This window comes from Ursus americanus, chromosome 6, assembly GCF_024610735.1.
Source record: "Ursus americanus isolate L20-20 chromosome 6, mUrsAme1.1.p, whole genome shotgun sequence".
In the NCBI taxonomy this organism is placed as follows: Eukaryota; Metazoa; Chordata; class Mammalia; order Carnivora; family Ursidae; genus Ursus; species Ursus americanus.
The window spans coordinates 70,868,937-70,891,962 of NC_142132.1; the positions used below are offsets into that span (position 1 = coordinate 70,868,937).

Sequence of the window (23,026 nt, forward strand, 5' to 3'; positions counted from 1 at the left end):
CGACACACTCCCATGAGACTCATGCTTTCAAAAAGGAGATTTAAAATTCCCACCCTATAGTAAATGCGCTTTCAATCACAATGCAGCAAAAACCAGGGCCCTGCCATGAATGCATAGCGTGGTCCTCCCTATTCACCATAGCCCTTAAATCCTGACAGATTTCCCTTGGGTTTGGGTGGTTTTTAGTTTTTTAGATTTTTTTCCAGTGCACTGAAGTGCAGCCTACTCCCTGCACTTAGCTATTTGCATTGTGGACAACCTCCTGCCATTCAACACAGAAAATCCAATCATAGCACACAGCCCCCGGCTTGCCCCTCTTCTAGGAGGAGCTGAAGATGAGCCGGCACCGGAACACAGGGCCTGGGACCTTCCACTCGCTTCACATCCTGCATGTGAAAGAGGGAGTGAAGAAGAAGACGCATGACCTCCCCCCAAACACGACTGTGGCAGAGACTGTTGGTGGCCTGCAGACCCATCTTTGTAGACTTTTTACCTGGGCACGTGGCTACCCAGAATAAAGATTACAATCCAGCCTTTTCTGCAGCCAGGTATGGCCATGCAGTTTCTAGATAATGGAAGAACAGCAGCAGTGTCCTGTGTCCTGTGGCTGCATTTTTTTTGGTCTCTTCTTTGTCCCCTCTTTCTTTCTTGCTGCCTGAAATGTGGGTGCCGCCATCTTGGACCAGGAGGAAGAGTGCTGCTCCCTGGGGAGGGCGGAGTGGTGAGCTGGGGGGAGCCTGGGCGCTAAGGATTCCCTTGATCATTTCCCTCTGGACTTGGTTTATGTGAAGAGAAATAAACTCCTATCTTGTTTAAGCCACAGTGATACTGGATTTTCTATACCTTGGAAGTGAATCCTGCCCTCACTCCAACAGTTCTGTCTCAGGACAAAGTCACCCCTGAAAATGCCGGGCAGATCTAATCCACTGTGGCCCATCCCTAAAGCCATTCTTCGCAGCAAGGACCTAAAAGTACAAGTCATCACCCAAGCCTCCTTAGATGGTTTCCAGAACAGCACAGCTACCAATTAGCCCCTTCATTTATCCACTAGCTTCTGAGTGAGCACTCTGTGCCAGGGGCCGGGCTGGATCCTGGAGGTACAGCATAAACAGGACGGACTGGACCCCGTCCTCCCAGGAAGTGCTCCCAACCTCATGGGGAAGAGGAGCCAGAGAACAAGCAATGTGATGACGGGAAGAAAGCAACAAAAGGACAGCATGGGCTGTGATGGGCTTGGTGTGGGGACTCGGCCCCCCGGAGGGAGTGCGTTCATTGACGAAGACATCCATCTATCCTACAGTTGTCAGACTCATTTTCACAAGAGGAGAGGGGAGTCTGTGGGGAGGAAAAATGGCTCGGGCAGGCCAAGGGAGAAATGTGCACAAGATCAGAAAGGCAGCGGGGAAGTGGCTAGCGCTACGCTTGGAGGGCTTGCTGAGGTCCCCCGCCACCATCTGCTGGGTCACCTCCATGCCCTGGCAGTGTGGGCTCATAGCATCTCAGGCTCCCACGGCACCTCCACGTACCAGGCCAGGTGCGGGTGCAGCTCTGTGGTGAAGGGCACTGGCTTCTCCTGTAGGTGCGGTGGGGACAGACCTAGGCCACTGTGTCCCCATGGGGACCACTTTGTCCTCTCCCACTTTGGACCGCTTCCTTCCCCAAATGCCTGCCCTGCTTACAGCCAGAGACCCCAGGCCCAACACTCCATCAGAGAACAGCCCTCCCTAGACGTCTTCCCAGCTCCCCTGCGTGGTCCTGACTCAGCAGTTTCCTCTGATCCCCCCCACGTCCCCACCCCAGACCCCTCTAGAACTTCAATTCCCCGGGGCGCCTGGGTGGCTCAGTTGTTGGGCGTCTGCCTTCGGCTCAGGGCGTGATCCCGGGGTCCTGGGATCGAGCCCCACATTGGGCTCCATGCTCCGCTGGGAGCCTGCTTCTTCCTCTCCCACTCCCCCTGCTTGTGTTCCCTCTCTCCTGGCTGTCTCTCTGTCAAGTAAAAAAAGAAAAAAAACAGAACCTCACTTCCCCGGCTTCTCCCATCACCGTGTAAGGGCTCATCCTTGTAATCAATCCCCAATTCCTTTGCTAATCATTCTGCTTCCCTTTCCAGGTCCTGACCCAAATATCAATGCTGCGAAATTCAAAGGAAAGCTATAGAATCCTTGCAGATTAAAGGAGATTAAGAGACAGGACAAGTAAATGCAGTGAACGAGTCTGGACTGGATCGTGTATGGAGGGTGGGGAACATTATAAAAATGGCATCGGGACGTTCATTGGTGAGATGTGAATATTGACTTCATGTTCGATCACAGCGTTGGATGAAATCATCATGTCGTGGTTACGTAAGAGAAAGTCCCTCCTAGGAGATACTTGCCGGAGTATTTCAGGCTGTGTCATCTGCAACATAATCCCAAACAAATCCCAGCAAAAGATACGAATAATATGTATTCGGAGAGAGACGCAGAGAGAGAGAAAGCAAAATGTGAACTTATAAATCCGTACAAAAGGTTTACAGATGTTCCTCGTCCTATTCTTGCAACTTTTCTGAGGGAAGAATTTCTTTCAAAACACAAAGTAAAGAACATCTGAAAGACTGAAAAAGAAGAAGAAATGAAGGAGCCCAGAGACAGGCATGGGGGTATTATCAAAAGAAGAGTTTGAAACGCCTCAAAGGTCACCCGGAAGGGAGAGGACCCCGGGAGACAGGGTCTCGCCTGAGACGCCCCGAGGTTTCCCAGCTCCGGACCCCAGCCTCCCGGCAGGGTAACAGCCCTCCCTAACTTCGTTTGCCCTGCTATTTATAGAGCGACTGCTTTCCTACATGAAGCCCTGAAATAGAAATGTTCAAAGAGCAGCTGGTGCCTCACGGGAACCTGATAAAACGTCTGTTTCCAAACAGTCCTGCTTCTGTCATAAATAGTCTGTGGTTCTTGCTCCTTCGTTCCGTATTAGCAGGCACATTTGCATAAAAACGGGACTCCGTGTATGCAGAATTTCTCTCTCCCTGCTGTTTACCTCCTGCACCGGCCGGGGACGCGGCCCACACTGGAGTGGCGGCGGCCTCAAGCCCCAGGGCGAGGGGTACCTGGGCAGCCCAGAGAAGACTCAGAGAAGCCCGCCATGCTGGGGGGGGGGGGCTCAGCAGGTGAACTAACAGCTGACACACCCTCGAGCCAATTCGCTCGCCCCGACCCTGGGGAGGGCTCGGTGGGATCAGGGGAGGGCAGCCCCCAGCAATGGCAGACAGATGCCTCAGACGGCCTGGAGGGTCCGCCTGCCCCCAAGACTCCTGGGTCCCTTTGGCTTTCCAATTTATTGTTGGGTGATGTGTTCATTTGCTCGGGCTGCCGTAACAAAATCCCGCGGACTGGGTGGCGTAAACGGCAGACATTTATTCCTCACAGCTCTGGAGGCCGGAAGCCCGAGGTCAAGCTGCTGGCCCTTAGGTTCCTGGTGAGAGCCCTCCTCCTGGCTTGTAGACGGCCACCTTCTCCCTGCGACCTCACACGCAAGAGAGGGGGCTCTCTGGTGTCTCTTCTTATAGGGACACTAATCCTATCGGACCAGGTCCCCATTCACCTGAATTACCTCCACAAGGGCCGGATCTCCAAATACAGTCACATTGAGGGTTGGGGCTTCCATGCATGAATTTGGGGGGGGGCACAATTCAGCCCATCACAGACAACAGGGCTGCTGTCACTGAGGCCCCCAAGCCCGTCTTTGGGCCAGAACCAAGCTGCCCCCTCCTTTCAGCAGCCTCTGGCCCCTGACTACCATCTCCCCCTCTCTGCCAGCTCCCGGCCTGTGCCAGGTCACGTGCAACAGCCGCGGTCGGCCCAGAGCCCGCCTCCCACAGGGCACGGAGGGCCGGACCAGACGCAGGTAGTCTGGAAAGGCCCAAGGCGCCGCGTGCGGGAAGCAGGCAGGGGCACAGATGGCCAGTCAGGTCCGGACTTGCTCGTGAGGCCCCAGCCCGTTCTGACCCCCCTCAACCCAAGGGCAGCCGCTCCCCAGAGCCGACCGTGAGAGAGCCACCGAGTGACCCCTGCGCTGGGCGCTCAGGCGCACTGAAGGGCTTGCCCCGAGCACAGCAGAACTCACGTGTGAATGCCATTCAGCGTTTTTGTTCATTGTTGCCTGTCGAACAATCGGGAATGTTTTACTTGGAACCGGCGAGCGATCCCATCATGCCGTACTTCCTTTGTACTGAGCAAGTGTTATTTAATGGGGCAGTTTTGATTGTTTTGGAGATAGGCACATATTTGGAAAGAGGAGGGGTTTGTGCGCGCTGATTATATTGGCCTGCTTCCTTTATTTTTTCTGGGAAATCCTTCTTCCCGTGTGTATAGATGGTAAGTCTCACAGAGCCTCACAACACGGCACGTGAGACCCCGGCCCGGGGCAGCTTCGCGGCCTCCCGTCCAGGCCTGCCCCTCGGGGTCCTGGGGGGCCGCGGGGCCGGGGTGGGGGCTGAGTCAGTGGCGCCTCGTGAAGCTGTGAGGTCACACTCAGGTGAAGCCATCCGCGGGAGCTGGCCTGTCTGCTTGGTACCGGAGACGGGGTGCGGATCAAATTCCAAGTCAGTTCCCAAGGCCTGGCCGTGCTGGCCTGGGTCGGTGCAAGCGTCTGGGGCCCCTTCCCTTCCCTTCCCTCTGGGCTCCTCTCCTCAAGCTGCCCCCTCCCTCCACCAGGAGGCCTTTCCTCTCTCACGGAATGTCAGCCTTCAATGGAAGAATGGCCATTGTTCCTTCTCAGGGAAGAGGCCTCCGTCCCCGCCGTCCTTTCTCGCATCCTGTTCCTGGCTTCTAAGTCCCACCGCGGAGCAGCCTAGGCTCTCTGCCCACCTGAGAGCCTGCCTGCCCTCAGATTGGCCTCCCCTGCCCACCCTCATGCTCTTCCGCTCCCCGAGCCAGCTGGCCCTGGCCTCTCTCTTCTCCCTCCTTCAGAGCCACCAGACTCCCCGTGGGGAAGCCTCCTGCCTGGGCCCTCCCTCGGCCTTACCAGGGCCTTACCAGGGCGGCTCTGCCCTCTCCTTCCTGCCCCCCCTTCATGCTTTGTCCGTCATGAGACATACTTGGCCAGGACCTTGTATGAAAAGACACACAGCCAACTCCCTCACGAGTGTCCTTGGTGCTCCTCGGCGACACCGAGGATGCAGACCACAGACTCCCCAGGGACCAAGGTGACCGTCTCCAAAAGGAGACCTAGTCAGTGTCCCGTCTCACAGACTCATGTGGTCACCTGCTTGCTCACCAGCCCCCCTTCCTGAGGAGCCATTTCTTCGGGCTGATTAACACCGAGGGACCCAAGGGACACCAGGCCACGTCCTGCCCGCCCTCAGGTCCTGCAGCCCAGGACAGTGGTGGCTGGCTTGGGAGCTGGAATCCAGAACATTATTCATACCTTTGCAGCAAAATGTTCTGTTCATGTTCTGGAAGCTCAGCTCCTCCCGAACCCTCAAAAAGTCAAAGAGGATTATCTCCCCGCAAAGGAATGTGTGTAAACATGGGAGTAGAACCCAAGAACGTTGAGCTAAAAACACCAACACTGGAAGATGCCCCTGAGAACACAACCCCCGCTTCTGTGACCCTCTGTGCTTGTCCAGGTGTCGCCTGCCTGGGGGCCACACCATAAGCAAGGTCAGGAAGAATGTCCTCGAACATGGCTTCTGGCACAGTGCTCTCCCTGTTCTCTGCCCTTCTTACCCTCATCCTCCTCCCTGGAAGAGTGAGAGAACAACGGGCTTCACAGTGTTTGCAACTTCATTTTCCTGGGGTTACGAAAGGTCCCTGTAAACCCACGCTCTACCCAACTCCGAAGGAAAATCAGTAGTGTTTCCATACCTGGGTACAGAGCGCACCTGCTGGAGGAGGGGGTGCTCCCCTGCTCAGGGTCCCCAGGGACCCCCGCTGCCATCTTGCTCTCTGGGCCTGGCCTGTTTGGACTCAGCCCCAAGCTGTCCTGCCTTCTGATGGGCTCCGCTCCACCCACTCTCCTGGGGGGCCCCGCTCCTAACAGCCAAAGCTCTTTCTCGCTCAGCCTTCGCCCCTGCTGCCTGCCACGGCTGCAGTCAGCACTTCCCCCGGCTCTTACCATCCATCCGGGGCTCAGCCGGGGCCAGTCTGCACCAGCTTCTGGAAAGGGCAGCCAGCACAGGCCAGACCTCCCATAGCCAGGGGAGAAGCCCCCTGCCTCCTCCTGTTCTAGACCGTGAACAGAAACAGTCCCTGTCAGCTGAGCAGCTCCTGGGGGATCCTGTTGTCATGGGGATCCCTCCACAGTCTGCGGCCTCATTAGGGGACACCCTCTCCCCAGGACACAGCAACAGTGGGCAAGCTGGGGAAACAAGGCAGTGGCTATACAGAGTGTGGGAGGTCACCCCCAGACCTTCAGGGACAAGGTCAATTTGAATCCGGGGCTGCTGTGTCCCTTCTGCCTCCACTGGGGGTGCGTGCATGAGGAGTGCATGCATACACATGTGTGCACACACGCACACACGCACACGCACACATGCACACGCAGGCCAGCCTGTGCTCCACCCAGGCAGGTGCCTAGTGGCATGGTCTTTGCCTGCTCCAGTCCCCGGGAAGAGGGCAGGCCCACGGGACCTGTGTTCACGCCTGTTCTCAGGACCCACGCATGTCAGGGGCTTAAAGCAGAACCTATCAAACAGTGAGCCCGCACCAGTAAGCCAGTGCCCACCATTGCTTTTATCCAGCTTCTCGGCGGCGGCGTGAGGATTAAATGAGATGACGCATGGAACATGCGAGAGCAGTGCCTGGCCCACCACGAGTGCTCACAGGTGTGCGCCGGCTGCAACTGCCATGCTTGCCTTCGAGGTTAATGCAGGTACAGATCTGAGGGGAGAGCGCGATGATCCACGTGAGCCCTGAGGCGCCCCATGATGCTCGCCATTGTTATCGGGCTACAAGCAGCCACTGAGCTAGCAGGAGTGACCCAGAGGGGCTCAAAGGGACTTTGGCCTCTGAACAAATGTCCTCATCTCGCTGAGTTCCTGAAGCCACCTTATTAGGTTAGGATGGTCTCTTAAAGAGCAAGTTCCAAACTAGGAATGATCAGGATAGTGTACATTTGTAAAGTTTATTGATATAAATTATTCGTGTCCCCTGCCTGCTGGCCCTTCAGTCCCTCCAAGCCTTGAAAAACTAACTGTTCGGCTCTTCCTCCAGATCTGGGCCCTTGGGAGCCACCCCTTCCCAACTGCTCCTGTCCTCTTCCCCTCCTACCCAAGAAAGGGTCCGGATGTGGAGCCCAGAGTTCCAAGGGGACCCAGCTAGGCCATGGGCAGCACCCACCTAAGGCCAACTGTCCCCTTCAGACATGGGATGTCAGGCCAACTCGGGCCAGTGGCCTTGGGAGCAAGCCCCGGGTCAGAAATGACACTGGCCAGAATATTTCTTAGAAACAAAAGAGCCAGTGGCCTCTCTGTGACATGAGAGTCATCTGGGAGCAGCATGCAGCCCAACCTCTCTGCGTGTCAGAGGGACACACAGTGATTGAGAGACGCCAATGAGGTCTGGAGATACTGCTCCGCAGGTGCTGGGCCCAGCTGGCAGGACAGAAGCAAACCTCTAGCAGTGGAGTTTCCAAGGACCATGGGGATCTGCCAGCAACATTCCAAGGCTGGGAGAGCAGGGCTGGCGGGCAGCGGTGGGGGGGGGGTGCAGTTTCCATGGCTCAGAGCAGCTCAGCTCTTGGCCGTTTGGGTTGTTCTATTCCTCAGTAAGACTCAGTAAGACTTACTTCAACAAAGGTTGCCCCTGCATTACATTTTGCCAAAAATTATCTGATCCAGTGTCCTACGGTTACTTTCCTTTGGTTTTAAATTATCTGTTCACTTAGTTTTCTGTCCTCCAAATGAGGACTTACCTACACTTTTCCTTCAAGATATCTAACCAGTCACCTAGACTTCAATCATAAAGTCAACTGCCTCTGTGCTATAAACAGAAAATCACCCAGAACCGTGCATTTGCACAATGGTTTTCAAACGCGATTTGTGGCTGACGGGCTGAGAAAACTCTAGAACGCTGTTATGCTGACTCCTTAGCTTGGGAGAGAGGGACCCCACGTGCCAGGAGCTACGCCCTTCCCAGGCAGAACAAGGCATTCTGAGGCTTCCTGGTCTTTACGGGGTTGGCGACACAGAAGCACATCGGGAACACAATGGTCCTGTTTCTGTCGTGCTTAAGGGAGCAAGAGGCCTTGCTGACCCAGCCCAGGAGTCACTGATGAAAGAGAGAAACACCCTGAATCTAAGGGCTTCTATTTTCCTCTGTTTATGGGTCCCCCATCCAGGGCTCCCCTCTCCCTGGAACCCTTCCTCAGCCAGGGTGACTAATGACTGTGCCAGCATGTGCAGACAATCTCAATGGTAGGGCCTGGGCTTGCTGTCCACTAGGAACCTTCCACCATGGCCTGTGACTGTCACAAATGCTGGCACTACCCAGAGCTTTCTCCCTCCACCCAACTTCTTGCCCTGAGAGCTTGTCCTCCCCCCCCCCACCACCACCCACGCTTCCAATCACTGCTGCTTTGGATGGCTGATGCCTCCAGCTCGAATTTCTCCTCTGAGCCCCAAGCCCCAGCTTTTTACTGGACAACAGATTGTCCACTCAACATGCCCCAAATCTAACTGCTCACCTTCCCCCCACTCCCGCCCCAGAGAATGGGACCCCCATTCACCTGGTCACCCAAACCAGCAACCCAAATTTTCTCATCATCCAGGTCCTGTAGAGTCCACGTTGGTGGCAATTTTGTTTTCACCCCTTCCTCTCCACCCCTACTGTGACTGCACTGTTTCCCACTTCAGCACTTCTCATGTGACCTCACACATCCGTCCAACCTCCCTTCAGGCTCAATCTCTTCATCCAACCTCAGCAGAGCCCCCAGAGTACCCCTCTAGAACAGGAGGTTCTGGTCACATGATTCCCCAGCTTGCACCCTCAATGGCTCTCCCTGGCCCATTGAGAATCACCTCCAGCCTCAGCCCGCCCAGGACCCCCCTTGTTCCTCATCCCCAACTACACTGAAAGCCTGTCCTTTCCCAAACACAGCTTATCTCCCACTCAAGTGTCTCTGCCCACACTGCTCCCCGTCCCCGTCTGTCCCAACAGATCCGCAGCAGAGATCTCTCTCTCACTCTCACTCTTGCTCTCTCTCTCTCACATCTCCATGCAAGTGGCACCTCTTCCAAGAAAACACTTCCCAGTACAAGAGAACACACCAGGAGTGCACACTGCATCGGGGCGAAGGGCCAGCACTTCGTGGCTTTGTTTTCTCCTCTTCTGTTCCAGCTTGTTGGACATCGGGTTGTTCCCAGTCTAGGGCCAGCCTGTATACATAGTGCTGCTATGAGCGTCTTGTGCTTGTATGCTGGTGCAGGTATCACTTCCACGCCTGGGGTTTTTCTTGCGGAAATGTTTTAAATTATGGATTCGATTTATTTCATCAACTAGTTTAGTTTAGACTTAATTTAGTTAACTTAGTCTTAGACTAGTTAAGATTCGTATCTTTTCTTGTGTCCATTTTGATAAATTTTGTTTTTAAGGAATTTACCCATTTGTCTAAATTTTCAAATGTAATGGCATGTTAAGGAAGGTGGGCTCTGTTGTGATGTCTCCTTATCACGCCTGACAAGGATTATGTTTACCTTTTCTTTTTTTCCCTCTTGCCCAATCTTGCTAGGGTTTATTTTTTTAAAATCAATTTTATTATTCTTCCCAAATAATCTAGCTTTTGATTTGGTTGATATTTTATATTTGTTTTCTACTTCATTAAATTCTCCATTTATCTTTTTTCTTCTTCTTTTTCCCTTCTTTGGGTTCAGCTACTGGACTATAAGCTCCTTGAAGACAAATGTGTATGTGTTGGTTGTTACATTTAGATGTTACCTACAGCCGAGCATAGTGTCTGGCACATAGAAAATGCATAATAAATTTTTAGGGAGAAGAGAAAGAGAGGGAAGGGAGGGAGTTGAAAGGACAACAGACCTGGAATATAAATGCCCATATATCTGAGGGATTAGCTGTAAGATACCTGCATCGATCTGTCTGTTTATGTCTGTGGTGGGTGGATGTGCACGTGTGGGTAGCTGATAAATGAGGGCCCTTTAATTTAAGCATTCTAGTATCAGGACTCCAAGTGCAGCTCATGGTGTGAATCATAAATATACCTTTTCCTTGGAAAATCTTCATGGAGTATTACTCAGCACATACCATGAATCAGGCCCCATGCCAGACACTAGAGAGACAAACATAAATAAGAACTTGTTCCTGCCCTTCAAAGTTCAGAGGAAAAATCTGGGCAATAAACTAGTAGACCAGATCTGGCCAGCACCTGTTTTGTAAATAAAGTTCTGTTGGAACACAGCCATGCCATTCACCTGTGGCTACTTTCACACTACAACACCCAAGTTGAGTAGTTGTGACAAAGTAGTTGTGACAAAGACATACGGCCTTCAAAACAGGGAGTATCTGGCCCTCTGCAATATGTATCTGTGGTCCCACCCAAGATAATAGACCCAGAAAGGTAGTGCCTGGCCCACGTGTGCATGCTCGGCAAATGGGTTCTCGAGGCCGCAGGAGCTCTCTGGAGTTGGGCTGACTGGTGGGTACCAATCATTCCTCATTATCTCATAAGTGTGCACCTTTTCTCCAAGCAGATGCAGCTTGATCTCCCGCAGGTATTGGTGACCTCATGCAAACTCATCAGCTCATCCTGGGATCAGCACCTTACCCAGAGGTCTCACTCAGTGCCCTCAGGGCCTGTGGCCCTAGTTGAGCAAATCCTGAGACCCGGAAGCAAATACCAAGGTTCCTGTAGAAAAGTGAGGCTGGCTGTGTAGTGTCCACACCACACAGCCAACCTCAGTCTCCACTGCCTTATCTTAAATCAAAAATTCCACCAGAAGAAAACTTCACCCTTTCAGCCGGGATTGTGTTCACAACAGTCTCAGAACTGGTCTCAAGACAACCTCAGAGACGTTCTGTCCTCCTGCTCTGGGCACTTAGTGACCATCCGGGTAGACAGAAAGACGAGGACAAAGGCTGGCGACAGGAGAGCCCCACCTACCCATCCAGCACTGGAGACACACACATGCCTTTCCAGAGCCGCACCGGGAACCCAGGCTCCTTGCTGCTAAATGTTGGTACCAACTGCCTGGGCCCCGACTCATCTTTCCTGCAACCCTCCGGTTTGCTTTTCTCTAAACGGGAGATGGTGTGACTTAATGGAAAAACTACGTGAGGTATTCATGCTCTAAGGCAACAAAGTGCTAGCAGCCTATGCACGCTTGTAAACTAGTAAAAATTCGATCAGCTACCCTGAGAATTTTTGTCCTGGCCCTTGCTCTGGGAGGGCAAGCCTTCATGCTCGGTCAGCTCTAACACAGGGCTTGCTGGTTTCATGTTTTTTTCCCTGTAAGTGTGTGTGTGTGTGTGTGTGCGTGTGCTTAACTTTTTCAAAAATGGTGGTTTAAAAAAAATAGGGTGCCTGGTTGGCTCAGTTGGTGAAACATCTGCCTTCAGTTCAGGTCACGATCCCAGGGTCCCAGGATTGAGTCCCGCATCAGGCCCCTTGCTCAGCGGGGAGCCGGCTTCTTCCTCTCCCTCTGTCCCTCCTCCCCTGCTCGTGCTCTCTCTTTCTCTCTCTAATAAATAAATAAATACATCTTTGAAAAATAAAATAAGTTGTCATATGATTTCTCTCATCTATGGAACATAAGAACTAGAATGATCAGTAGGGGAAGAAAGGGATAAAGAAAGGGGGGATAATCAGAAGGGGGAATGAAGCATGAGAGACTATGGACTATGAGAAACAAACTGAGGACTACAGAGGGGAGGGGGGTGGGGGAATGGGATAGGCCGGTGATGGGTAGTAAGGAGGGCACATATTGCATGGTGCACTGGGTGTTATACACAACTAATGAATCATCGAGCCTTACATCGAAAACCGGGGATGTACTGTATGGTGACTAACATAATATAATAAAAAATCATTATAAAAAAATAAATAAATAAAATAAAATAAAATAAGTTGATCAGTGAGTCAAAGTGTCAGAACTGTCTGGGTGAGTGTGGGTACCAACAGGAAAGCCGGAAGCAGCCTTTGAGCTTAGAGTCGGAGAAGGAAACAGAATCTCCATTCAACACCAAGACGGTGGTAGATCTCTGACACTCGAGCCCAGACAAAGCCAAATGTCATTTTCTTTATCCTAATTTATTGATTCCTGCTGGCTGTCGGAAGTGTGCGCAGGGGAGGAAGTGTGGTGAGTCCGCCACTAATGCCTCTCACTGTCCTCGCAATGAGCGCCAGGGGGTCAGCGGGTGCGGGGACCGCAGGGGGACAACGGTGTGCCTAAAGGTGGGGGGGGGGGATGCGGGAGAGCCGTGGTGCTCAGAGCAAAAACACATGCTCGCCTGTCTCCTACTGCAGCTTTTTTGAAAGCACCCTGTTCTTTTACTTGGAAGAGATCTCATGCCAAAAAAAAAAGAAGACATCATCTCATCCCCCCACCTGTCCAGTCATCTTGAATCACCAGCCCAGAAACACAACCACTGCCAGGGGCTGTGCCCCGAAAAATTGCCATCCCCAGAGTGCTTGTTAAAAAGTCTGTGATCACGGACTGTAAATCACCAGAGTGGCAGGGACACCTCCACCCGGGTGTGGCTCCCGCCTAGATGTCAGGGAGGCCCCGGGGCGGGCATCAGTGCAGGTGGGGGAGACACCCCGAGGTCAAGGTCAGTCTACAACCCCGAGAGAAACAGTGGGCCCTCCAGATACGAGGATAGCTGCCTCTTGAGAGTTCTGTGTTCCATTCCGCTCCTTCAAGAGAGCTTTTGGGTTTCACTGTGCCGGGGTTCGTGAACACTCATGACAAAACCAAAACCAAAGTCACAGAACAATGAGAAATCACCAGCCCGGGGCACAAAGTCCGACTCGCACAGGCGACCACTTCAAGTCTCAAGTATTTTTTTGAGCCAGTGGGCCTTCCCAAGCTGCTCCTCTTTTCCTCACCAGGCGCCTTCCTCCCCCAGAGAGGCCACCTCTGGCGGGCTCACCTCGGGCAGGGTCGCCTCTGGGCAGATGGTCTCTGAGCCTTCTGCTGTCCCCCAGACACCTGGCACCAGCCACCTGGATACCACCACCCTGACATTCCTCTGGCGGCTCCCCTTGGGCCTCCCCATGCCTGTTGCTATCTGAGCAGCCGCCAGCCCACTGCCTCCCACAGCCCAGAGCCTGTAGGCTCCCCTCCAGGATGTCTCCTGGCTGAGACCGCCTCCCTGTTCTGCTCACTGCCAGCCCCTGTGCCAGGTGCAGTGTGGACTCAGGCCTCATCCCAGGAGGGCCTCCTTCAGTAGGCCGGCCTCCTCCCCAGGGAGCCTCTTTCGCCACCCACTGGACCTCGTCTCCAGCCAGGCCTTGAGGATGTCCCAACCCACCCAGACCGCCTTCCCGTCTGTCGTTCTCCAGCACAGGCTTCACTGCCATCCGAAGAGACATCACGGCTGTCGCCACTTGCTCTGTGACCGTCCCTTCTCTCACGCCTTCATGCACGTCATAACCCCTCCTGGACACTTCTCTCCTCCTAATCTGCCCGCTCCGCCCAGGTCTTCGCAGGTCTGCAGGTCTCAAAGCCCAGGTCTTTGCAGCTCTGCCCCCCTGCTGCCACCCCCCCGGACGGGAGAAGAGTGACCTCTCCTCTTCCTGAAAGCCCCACGTGCCTACTGTCTACACCGTCTCTCATCTGGCACTGCTCCTGCGGGACAATATCGTGTCATTAAGATATGGCTGTTCCCACACTTCCCAGGACCCACAAGGCTCCCGCCAGTTCACTTTCAAAATCAGTGAAAGTTTCCCTTTCCCCAAAACGCTGCCTCTCCGATGAACATCACAGTGGACACAAGCCGTTTATGAAGACCGCCATGAATGGTGGCCATCGTCCCTCACCCCACGGGTTCCAGGGGCAGGATCTCCCCCACCCCCTGCACTCCAAATCCAAGTTCTCGCTCTTTCAGCTCTCAGGTGGGCTTTGTCTACCTCTGGCTGAAGCAACAGACTGAAAAGTGCTTCTGATTCGCCAGGCTGTTTTAAGAACTGGATCTGTCTTAGCGTTCCAAAGGACGGCCTTCACACGTGACAGCTGAGCTCTGCAGGCTGTGGGTTTATGCCATAATGCCAGGGTGGGGAGGGCACAGATTCTGGAGGGTGCTGACAGAGAATGAACTACCCGACTGGAAGTTATGGATTAACAGGAGGCAGGAAGAAAGGCATCCACAGAAATACACCTTAGACACTTGGGAAGTAGCTGGACATGTGAAGCTTCTCCGGGTCCCCCCTCCAGACTCATGCATGCCTGTATGGCAAGGCATGGAAATGCCAGAAACCCCAGACGGGTTTGGAAGGAACAAGAAGAGTTAATATCTCCAAATATCATGTACCGTATTACACATGTTTCTCTCACGGGGCTGCATCTCCCTGACTAATTAATAAGTCAGCCCCTTGGGGCAAGACAGAGGCACTCATGTGCCTAGACTCACGGCCCTGCCCCCTGTGTACAAGACCTACACACACACACACACACACACACACACACACACACACACACACACACACATATCGGCTCCTGACAGGGCCAGGGGCCCTCCCACGTCCTGGGGGGTTCCGGAGACCGCTGACTCATTCTTTGGCGTGGGAGGCAGAAGAGGAGGGGCTGCCATGATTTACAGGAGCTTAGGGGGCAAGCAGCTACTTGGAGCCGGAAGGTCGGGGTGGCTTCGTGGAAGAGAGAAGGGGGTGTGGGGTTGGTTCATTCTTCACCTTCCAGTGCCCAAGGGAACAGGGGAGAGGAGTCCCGACAGGAGTAGCCAAGGCCTCGTGTCACGCCCCTACCCCAGCTGGGCCCCCCTCAGCCTCACTCCTTGGTGAAAACGACTTGGGCTCCGGCCCTCTGAGTTCGCCACCTGCTCCCTGGAGGAGCTCGGGGCCTACCTGGGATACAGACCCTCAGGGCGTAGGAGGTGATTCCTCTCCGGTGTCCTGCCCCCCACCCTGCCCCAGGTCTATGGCACATCCGTCCACCTGGTTTGACCCAGCCTCTCTGCCCTGTGGTCTTGGGATGGCACCGCAAGCCCTGGGCCCACCCCAGCCCCTCCGCAGCCTCCTGAGCAAACACACGTCAGTGCTCAGCTGCCACCCCAGCTCACACCCGCCACATCTATGGGATGGAGGCCCACAGGGGAGGAGGAGTGCCCCCGGGCCCACGCAGCCCGCTCGCCCCACACGTCTCTGTTTGACCAAGTTCTGCTGTCGGGGCTCCGTCCCAGGCTGGGAGCTGCCAGTGTCACCTGTGCCCACGGTGAAGAGGTTTGCAATGGCAAGCTCTGGGGCTGCCGGCATGCCAGCTCACCTGCTCCTGAGTGGGGTGACTTTCATGTCATCAGGGCACAAGTCTCTGGGATGATGTCATAGGCTGTGTTTGACTTCTCTGGATGCCTGACCATCGGGTGTTGGGTTTGGTTGGATCTATTCTCCCATGGTCTACACGGCATACCCAAAGCCGGCCATCACTGGGCTGGAGAGTCAGCTTGGGGAGGTCTGGCCTGGCTCCCCAGCTTAGCGGGGGATTTTCCCTCAGTGACTGGCCAACCAAGCAACTCCAGTGTCCCCTGCAGCAGCTTCGGGGAGTCAGGCCCCCAAGCCCTGGGAAATGTGGGTTCTGCTCTTTGGCCATCATAGGACCAGTGTGTTTATAGAAAGGGCCCTGCCTCAGTCTTCCAGCTGGGCTCGCATGGACCATTCCTACCAAGAGTAAACAAGGGCCAAGTTTCCCCACACAGACTGTGGGGCCTTCCTATGGGCACTTTAGCCTTCCCAAGGTTACTGACAGCTGGCTGCTATTCCAACAAACCAGAAAGGAATATGATGGAAAAGAAAAGAAAAGTGGTAGGATCACAATTGCTGGTTTAGGTGCCTAGATCTTTCTAGAAGTCTGTATGCAGTTGGAGGGAAGGGGCTCCATCTTCCTCATTGTTGCACCACCTTAGCACAGCCTGGGGAAAAGAGCCAGGGCTTCCCAAGCCTTCAGGGGGCCTACTAGCCTGTGTGACAGCTCTGCAGAACAATGCCCTTGTGCAAAGAAAATGTGCCCCTCTTTTCAGGTGAAGGCAGTCCCCTAGCACATCCAGCAGGAAATCACAATCAGGATTTCAGTGCCCATTCACATTCCACCTCCCACACCTCATACCCTTGGCCGAGCCCAGAACCTTTGTGCAGTGCACAAACTGCACATCTGTACATGACATCCCTGAACATAGAGAGTGTTCAGAACATGTCAGTAAGTTGAATCCATGCAGTAGAGAGACATACTGTGGCTTTCCAAACCATTTGGCTTGTAAATGCCAAGTAAGCAGCCTGTTTCAATATGGGTTTTCATTGATTGGACTTTATACAGTGAATTAAGCCTTTTGGAAACTCCAACACCAGACCAAATAGCCGGACCACTGTCATTTGAAAGTTTCTTCTCCTGCTCCGGAGACATGGACAGAACCCTAAGGGAAGGAACCTACTCTGCATCCTAGAGACCTGAGACTCCTGCCCGGCTTTAGCCAGAAGCTCTTACAGCAGTCCTACTCCTAGCACAGTTGTGGTAGGGGAGAGCAGAAATGCTGCCTCAGGGGAGCTCTGGGGGGAGCCCTCTAGCTCCCCCTGTCCCCTCCCGCCCGGAGGAGCCACCACAGCCAGCACAGGGCAGAGCCCTCCGTCCATCTGCATTCTCGCTCTCAGGTGGTGCCCGCAGAGCCTCGGTCATGTGACTATTCACTTAGGTCACTTTTCGTTTTAGTCCATCGTCCCTCTCTAGAAGGTGCAGGAAGTGCATGAGGGGGTGCTGGCCAGGACGGCTGTCACTGGTGAGTCTGAGGGCTGGTCTGCCCATCCGGCTGCTTCTCCCGGGCTGCCCCAGGTGGGTCGTCCCGCTGGGGAGGACCATCATCCCTGACTGTGCGGCCTCGAGTTAGGGGGTCTCCTCTCCCCTGGAGCCACGAGAACCCAGGGACCACTGCAGACCCAACCACATGCCATCAGCGCTCACCGGGCTCCGCGCAGAAGAGAACATTTTCCACACGCGTTTACCACGTGCAGGGCGCTGTTCTGTGCGCTCAGGATTCAGGAATGAACCACCAGCGCCCGGGCTCTGCCTTGCAGAGCTTCCCAGTCCCCTTGCTCTTGTCCGGGCACTCTCTCCCGATTCTCCACTCGCCTTCTGCCTGGCATTCATTACCCAGAATACACAGAGGTGGAGTCCAGCCTGGAAGGTGACGACCCCCACGAGAAGCCACTCCGACTGCACAACACTAACCGCCCCCTCCATGGGGTTTTTCTTCTCTTACTTCCTCCATGTCTCAGCCCTGTTGACTTTCTCTTTTTCTCCTGTCCTATTTCCTCATTTTCTTTCTCCTGTCCTCTTGTCTCCCTTGCTCACTCGGAAGGCCCCCGGACACACAGTAAAGAGGCTACCGACCCTGGCAAAGTGGCTCCGTGTCTGAGACACTTTCCAAGGGCAGGGGAGTTTGAGAGAGGTCCTTCCGCTGCAGCCAGGGGCCCAGGGGAAGGCCCTGCTGGCCGTGGGCACGCACCGTCCGCGGGCATATCCCGCAGCTCCAAAGGAAAGGGGCTGAGGACGCGGCCCCACAGGCCTGGCTGACCCACCCGATGAGACGAGATGCCCGTGCATCAGCCCCTTCCACCATGCTTTCTCCAAAGCAGCCCAGAGGCTGTGACGTTCGATGGCTGTCCCCTAGGCTCACTCCACCTCTCCCCCCGACTGCAGGAACTCAGGACCCAGGAGGACACAGCTCCTGGATCCTATGGATGAAGAATGAAGATGGCAGCCTCTGGATCCAAAGCCGGTGAGAGTCGACACTAACTTCAGAACATTAGCTTCTAGGGGCATTCTAAGCAATTTCCAGAAATACGCAGCTGACCACATGAGACTACCCCTCACTAAGTATACATTCGTGTAAGTTGAGTTACAGTCTTAGAAACGGAAATCTGTTTTGGGCAACAGCAAATGAAAAGTTGAGCGTTTGCAAGAAGGCTACGCGAAGGAACCCCACAGGGGAAGAGTGAGCCAGGGGATCTCCCGCACGCCCAGTGAGCACAGGCCAGCACTCACACGCCAGGCTGAGCGAGGCCCATGCAGCCCATCCCCAGATTCGCCAACGTCTCTCAAAAGTGACCCAGGGGTCGGGATCATCAAAGAAAGCCAAGAGCATTTGTGTCCATTTTTACTTTTTTCAAGTCAATAAATTAATTATTTTACATTTCCCTCTTTGAGACAAATCTGTTAAGAGACAGATGAGTCTGCTTTTGCCCCAACCCCTCACTCCCACTGCCCTCAGCTAACTCAACCATGTGCCCTCTTCAATTGCTTTCGTTCCTTCTCATATATTGCTTATTTGATACCCACAGTGGAGCATTGCCTGGAGCTAAGGAGCATAAGAAACACTGATGATGAATTACAAGGAGCATATTAGCAAGAAGCACAAAATGGTAGTAATTTTGCAAATTTATCTCTGGATTATTTGTACCAGATCCAGATTTCTAGTACTTCAAATATATAAGTTGAAAAGAAAAAAAAGTTATATGTATGAAATATATATAAATTATAATAAAATTAATTCTAATTATAAATACATAATATATAATATAATAATTATAAAAATATATAAAATTATATCCAATTTTGGCTTTTTTGATTTTTGGGAGGGAGAGAGCCAGAGGGGGGAGAGAGAGAGAGAAAATCCCAAGCAGATTCCACGCCCAGCACAGAACCTGACATGGGACTTGACTCCAAAATCCTGAGACCATGACCTGAGCCAAAACCAAGAGTCAGATGCCCAACCAACTGAGCCACCCAGGGCCCCCTGGTTTTCTATTTATTGGTGAGGAAAAAAATTCATATTTCAGAGCAGCTTAAATCTCATGTCTTATCTTGTCAGTTAGAAATAAAATTTCAAAAATTAGAAATACAGACCAGCTTAAGTGCAAAATTAAGCATTCACATCAAGAAAATAAAATAGTTTTTGCCTATTTTTTGTTATAATGTTGTAAAATATATCATATATATACATATTGAGGAGCTAAAATCAAATCATAATATGCCTTTTTCTATTCACTATGATTCACATTTTTTTCTCACATAGTTCATCTCAAACTGACGGGTATGTGCCACTAAGTGCAGAAAGGACACATATCATGGGTATCATTTTAAAGATGATATAAAAATAAACTTTCAATGCAAAAACTAAAAATACACTAATATATAAAAGGCGTTTTACCCCAAATCACTTCTTTATCAATTACTACTCAAAAAGAACCCAGAAAGGGACCCTCAGCTCTTTGGCAACTAATCTTTGACAAAGCAGGAAAAAACATCCAGTGGAAAAAAGACAGTCTCTTCAATAAATGGTGCTGGGAAAATTGGACAGCTACATGCAAAAGAATGAAACTTGACCACTCTCTCACACCATACACAAAGATAAACTCCAAATGGATGAAAGACCTCGATGTGAGACAGGAATCCATCAAAATCCTAAAGGAGAACATAGGCAGCAACCCCTTTGACATCAGCCACAGCAACTTTTTTCATGACACATCTCCAAAGGCAAGAGAAACAAAAGAAAAAATGAACTTGTGGGACTTCATAAAGATAAAAGCTTCTGCACAGCCAAGAAAACAGTCAAAAAAAACTAAGAGGCAGCCCACGGAATGGGAGAAGATATTTACAAATGACACTACAGATAAAAGACTGGTACCCAAGATCTACAAAGAACTTCTTAAACTCAATACACAAGAAGCAAATAAACAAATCATAAAATGGGCAGAAGATATGAACAGATACTTTTCCAATGAAGACATACAAATGGCTAACAGACACATGAAAAAATGTTCAACATCATTAGCCATCAAGGAAATTCAAATCAAAACCACATTGAGATACCACCTTACACCAGTTAGAATGGCAAAAATAGACAAGGCAGGAAACAATAAATGTTGGAGAGGATGTGGAGAAAAGGGATCCCTCCTACATTGTTGGTGGGAATGCAAGTTGGTACAGCCACTCTGGAAAACAGTGTGGAGGTCCCTTAAAAAGTTAAAAATTGAGCTACCCTATGACCCAGCCATTGCACTACTGGGTATTTACCCCAAAGATACAGACATAGTGAAGAGAAGGGCCATATGCACCCCAGTGTTCATAGCAGCAATGTCCACAACAGCTAAATTGTGGAAGGAGCTGAGATGCCCTTCAACAGATGACTGGATTAAGAAGATGTGGTCCATATATACAATGGAATATTACTCAGCTATCAGAAAGAACGAGTTCTCAACATTTGCTGCAACATGGACGGGACTGGAGGAGATAACACTAAGCGAAATAAGTCAAGCAGAGAAAGACAATTATATGGTTTCACTCATTTATGGAACTTAAGAAGTAGGAAGATCGGTAGGAGAAGAAATGGAAGAAGAAAGGGGGGGGTAAACAGAAGGGGGAATGAACCATGAGAGACTATGGACTCTGGGAAACAAACTGAGGGCTTCAGAGGGGAGGGGGGTGGGGGAATGGGATAGGCTGGTGATGGGTAGTAAGGAGGGCACGTATTGCATGGTGCACTGGGTGTTATGCGCAAGTAATGAATCATGGAACTTTACATCAAACTAGGGATGTACTGTATGGTGACTAACATAATATAATAAAAAAATATTATTATAATTTTAAAAAAGGAAAAACATGTTTCCAGTCACAAGAAGTTTTAAGAGATTGTCTATGAGTCAAAATATGGGAGGAAACTCTCAATAGGATCTGTTAGATTCAACTTAAATTTTCAAGTTTCTTTTTTGAGCACTTCTATTTGCAAGGATTGACTTTGCTTGACTTTTGTTCTTTATTAGAGGTTTTCCAAAGAAAAAGGAAGTAATTACTCATTTTTCTTAAAGGAATAAGATTCATTCTGTCTCCCAATTACCCCCATGCATCCATTGGACCCTTTTATACATCTGTTACATTTGGGGACCTTAGGATTAATTTTCCCATATTTTGAAACATGTTTGCTATTTCATCGAAACTCATGAATTCTTCTGAACAAGAAGGATACCGTGACCTGGATTACTAGGATGATGCAACAGTGAGATAAATCATCACAACTGCATCCTTCTTAGCCTTCCTGTCCAATTGGCAAAAGTATGGCATCATCTTCAGGAGCGTACAAAGGAAAGCTGGAGGCGCCATCTTTGTAGCCTGCATTGAAAACTGTTGAAAATTCAGAATCTTTTGCTTTCTGTCAATAATGGCAAAGAGAAAAAGAAAAAGCTGTTTACAATTCTTACATGAATCAGAAGATGAAAGCAGAGACAGTAGGACTCTAGACTCTAAGGACAATGATGAAATTGATCATGTAAGTGAAATCTCAGGCCATAAGTCTTCAGAGTGCAATATGTTCAACAAATGTTCTCAAACTCAAAATCTGATGGGTGGATGATATATTGCCATGGACCAAAAGAACATACGGTGTTCTCGTTCAGCCACTCATTCCACTGGGAAGACTTCATCCTGCAATATTTTATTCCAAGATCTTGGATCATTTTGTTTGCTCACAAGGTGTTTGGCAGTGTTCTTTCATCTTCTATGATGTCTATGCCCTGGAAATACCCTTGAGGGGATAAATGTTGAAGGCAGGTGTACAAACAGAGGTGGCTAAAAGGAAATAGAGAAACTTGCTGGATTGATCATCTTAAATAGAAAACAATTCTTTGTGATTTTGAAGCAAAGAAGATGGCCATCTCTTCATCATAATTATGTGCTGTCAAAGGCTTCAAATTTTTTTCTCATATTTTGACAATGAAAGTACAAGAAGGAGAAGCAGAAGCAATGATAAGCTAGAACCTGTTAGAGATATGTGTGAAGCCTGAGTCAGTACTTACAAGACAGATGGTTCCAGAGTCATGCATGACAGCCGCTGGGCAGTTGGTTGCATTCAAAGAGTGTTCCTCCCTTCCAGTGTTTATATATTCAAAATCAGGAAAATATGGGGGGGAATTGGACATTTTATGTTCAATTCTCATGTCTAAATTTTTAGCAGAGTCATTTTTCATTCTCCCTTCACTCTTCTACCATATGATTTCACTCATGTGGAATTTAAGAAACAAAACAGAGGATTGTAGGGGAAGGGAAAAATAAAATAAGGCAAAATCAGAGAGGGAGACAAACCATAAGAGATTCTTAACTATAGGGAACAAACTGAGGGTTGCTGGAGGGGAAGGTGATGAGGGATGGGGTAACTGGGGAATGGGAATTAAGGAGGGCACTTGATGGAATGAGCACTGAGTGTTATGTGTAACTGATGAATCACTGAACTCTACCTCCGAAACTAATAATACACCATGTGTTATTTCATTGAATTTAAATTTAAAAAATAAACTAAAAGAAAAAAGAAAGAAAAGGAAATAAAACAAAACAGTTGCCCCTGAGCTCCCAACGCCAACACCATCACTCATCCCCTGAATCTTACCCCCATCTCCTCAAGGATACTTTTGCCATTACCCCCTTTCTCCCTTGATCCCACGGGCCCCTCCAGCAACTGACCCATTTCCGTGCTTCCTTTCAGAGGAAACTTCTCCAAAGAGTTGTACAGACTCACCACTACTACCTCCTTGCACCCCCATCCTCTCTTCCAACTGCTCCAGCCAAGCTCTTGCCTCCACCGCCTTCCCGAAATAGGCCACCAAAGACCTACATGAGGCCCATGGTGATGCTCCCTCCCCTCTAGAAACCCTTTCTTAGGTGACTTCTACAATCCCACCTATGTCCAGCATTGCCCCATCCCACTCCCCGTGCTTTTTCAGATCCCCCTGTCTCTGCCAGACCTCTAAATCATATTTGAATGCCCCGAAGTTCTGACATCAGCTCCTCTCTCTTCCATATGTACTGCCTCATCTAGTCCCAAGACTT

General features: G+C 51.1%; 1 protein-coding gene across 4 annotated transcripts in view; it reads right to left on the minus strand.

Moving 5' to 3' along the window:
- The window catches only part of LOC123783036 (uncharacterized), a 244,411-nt gene that overhangs the window by 90,099 nt on the left and 131,286 nt on the right, over positions 1-23,026 (minus strand). The window lies entirely within an intron of this gene.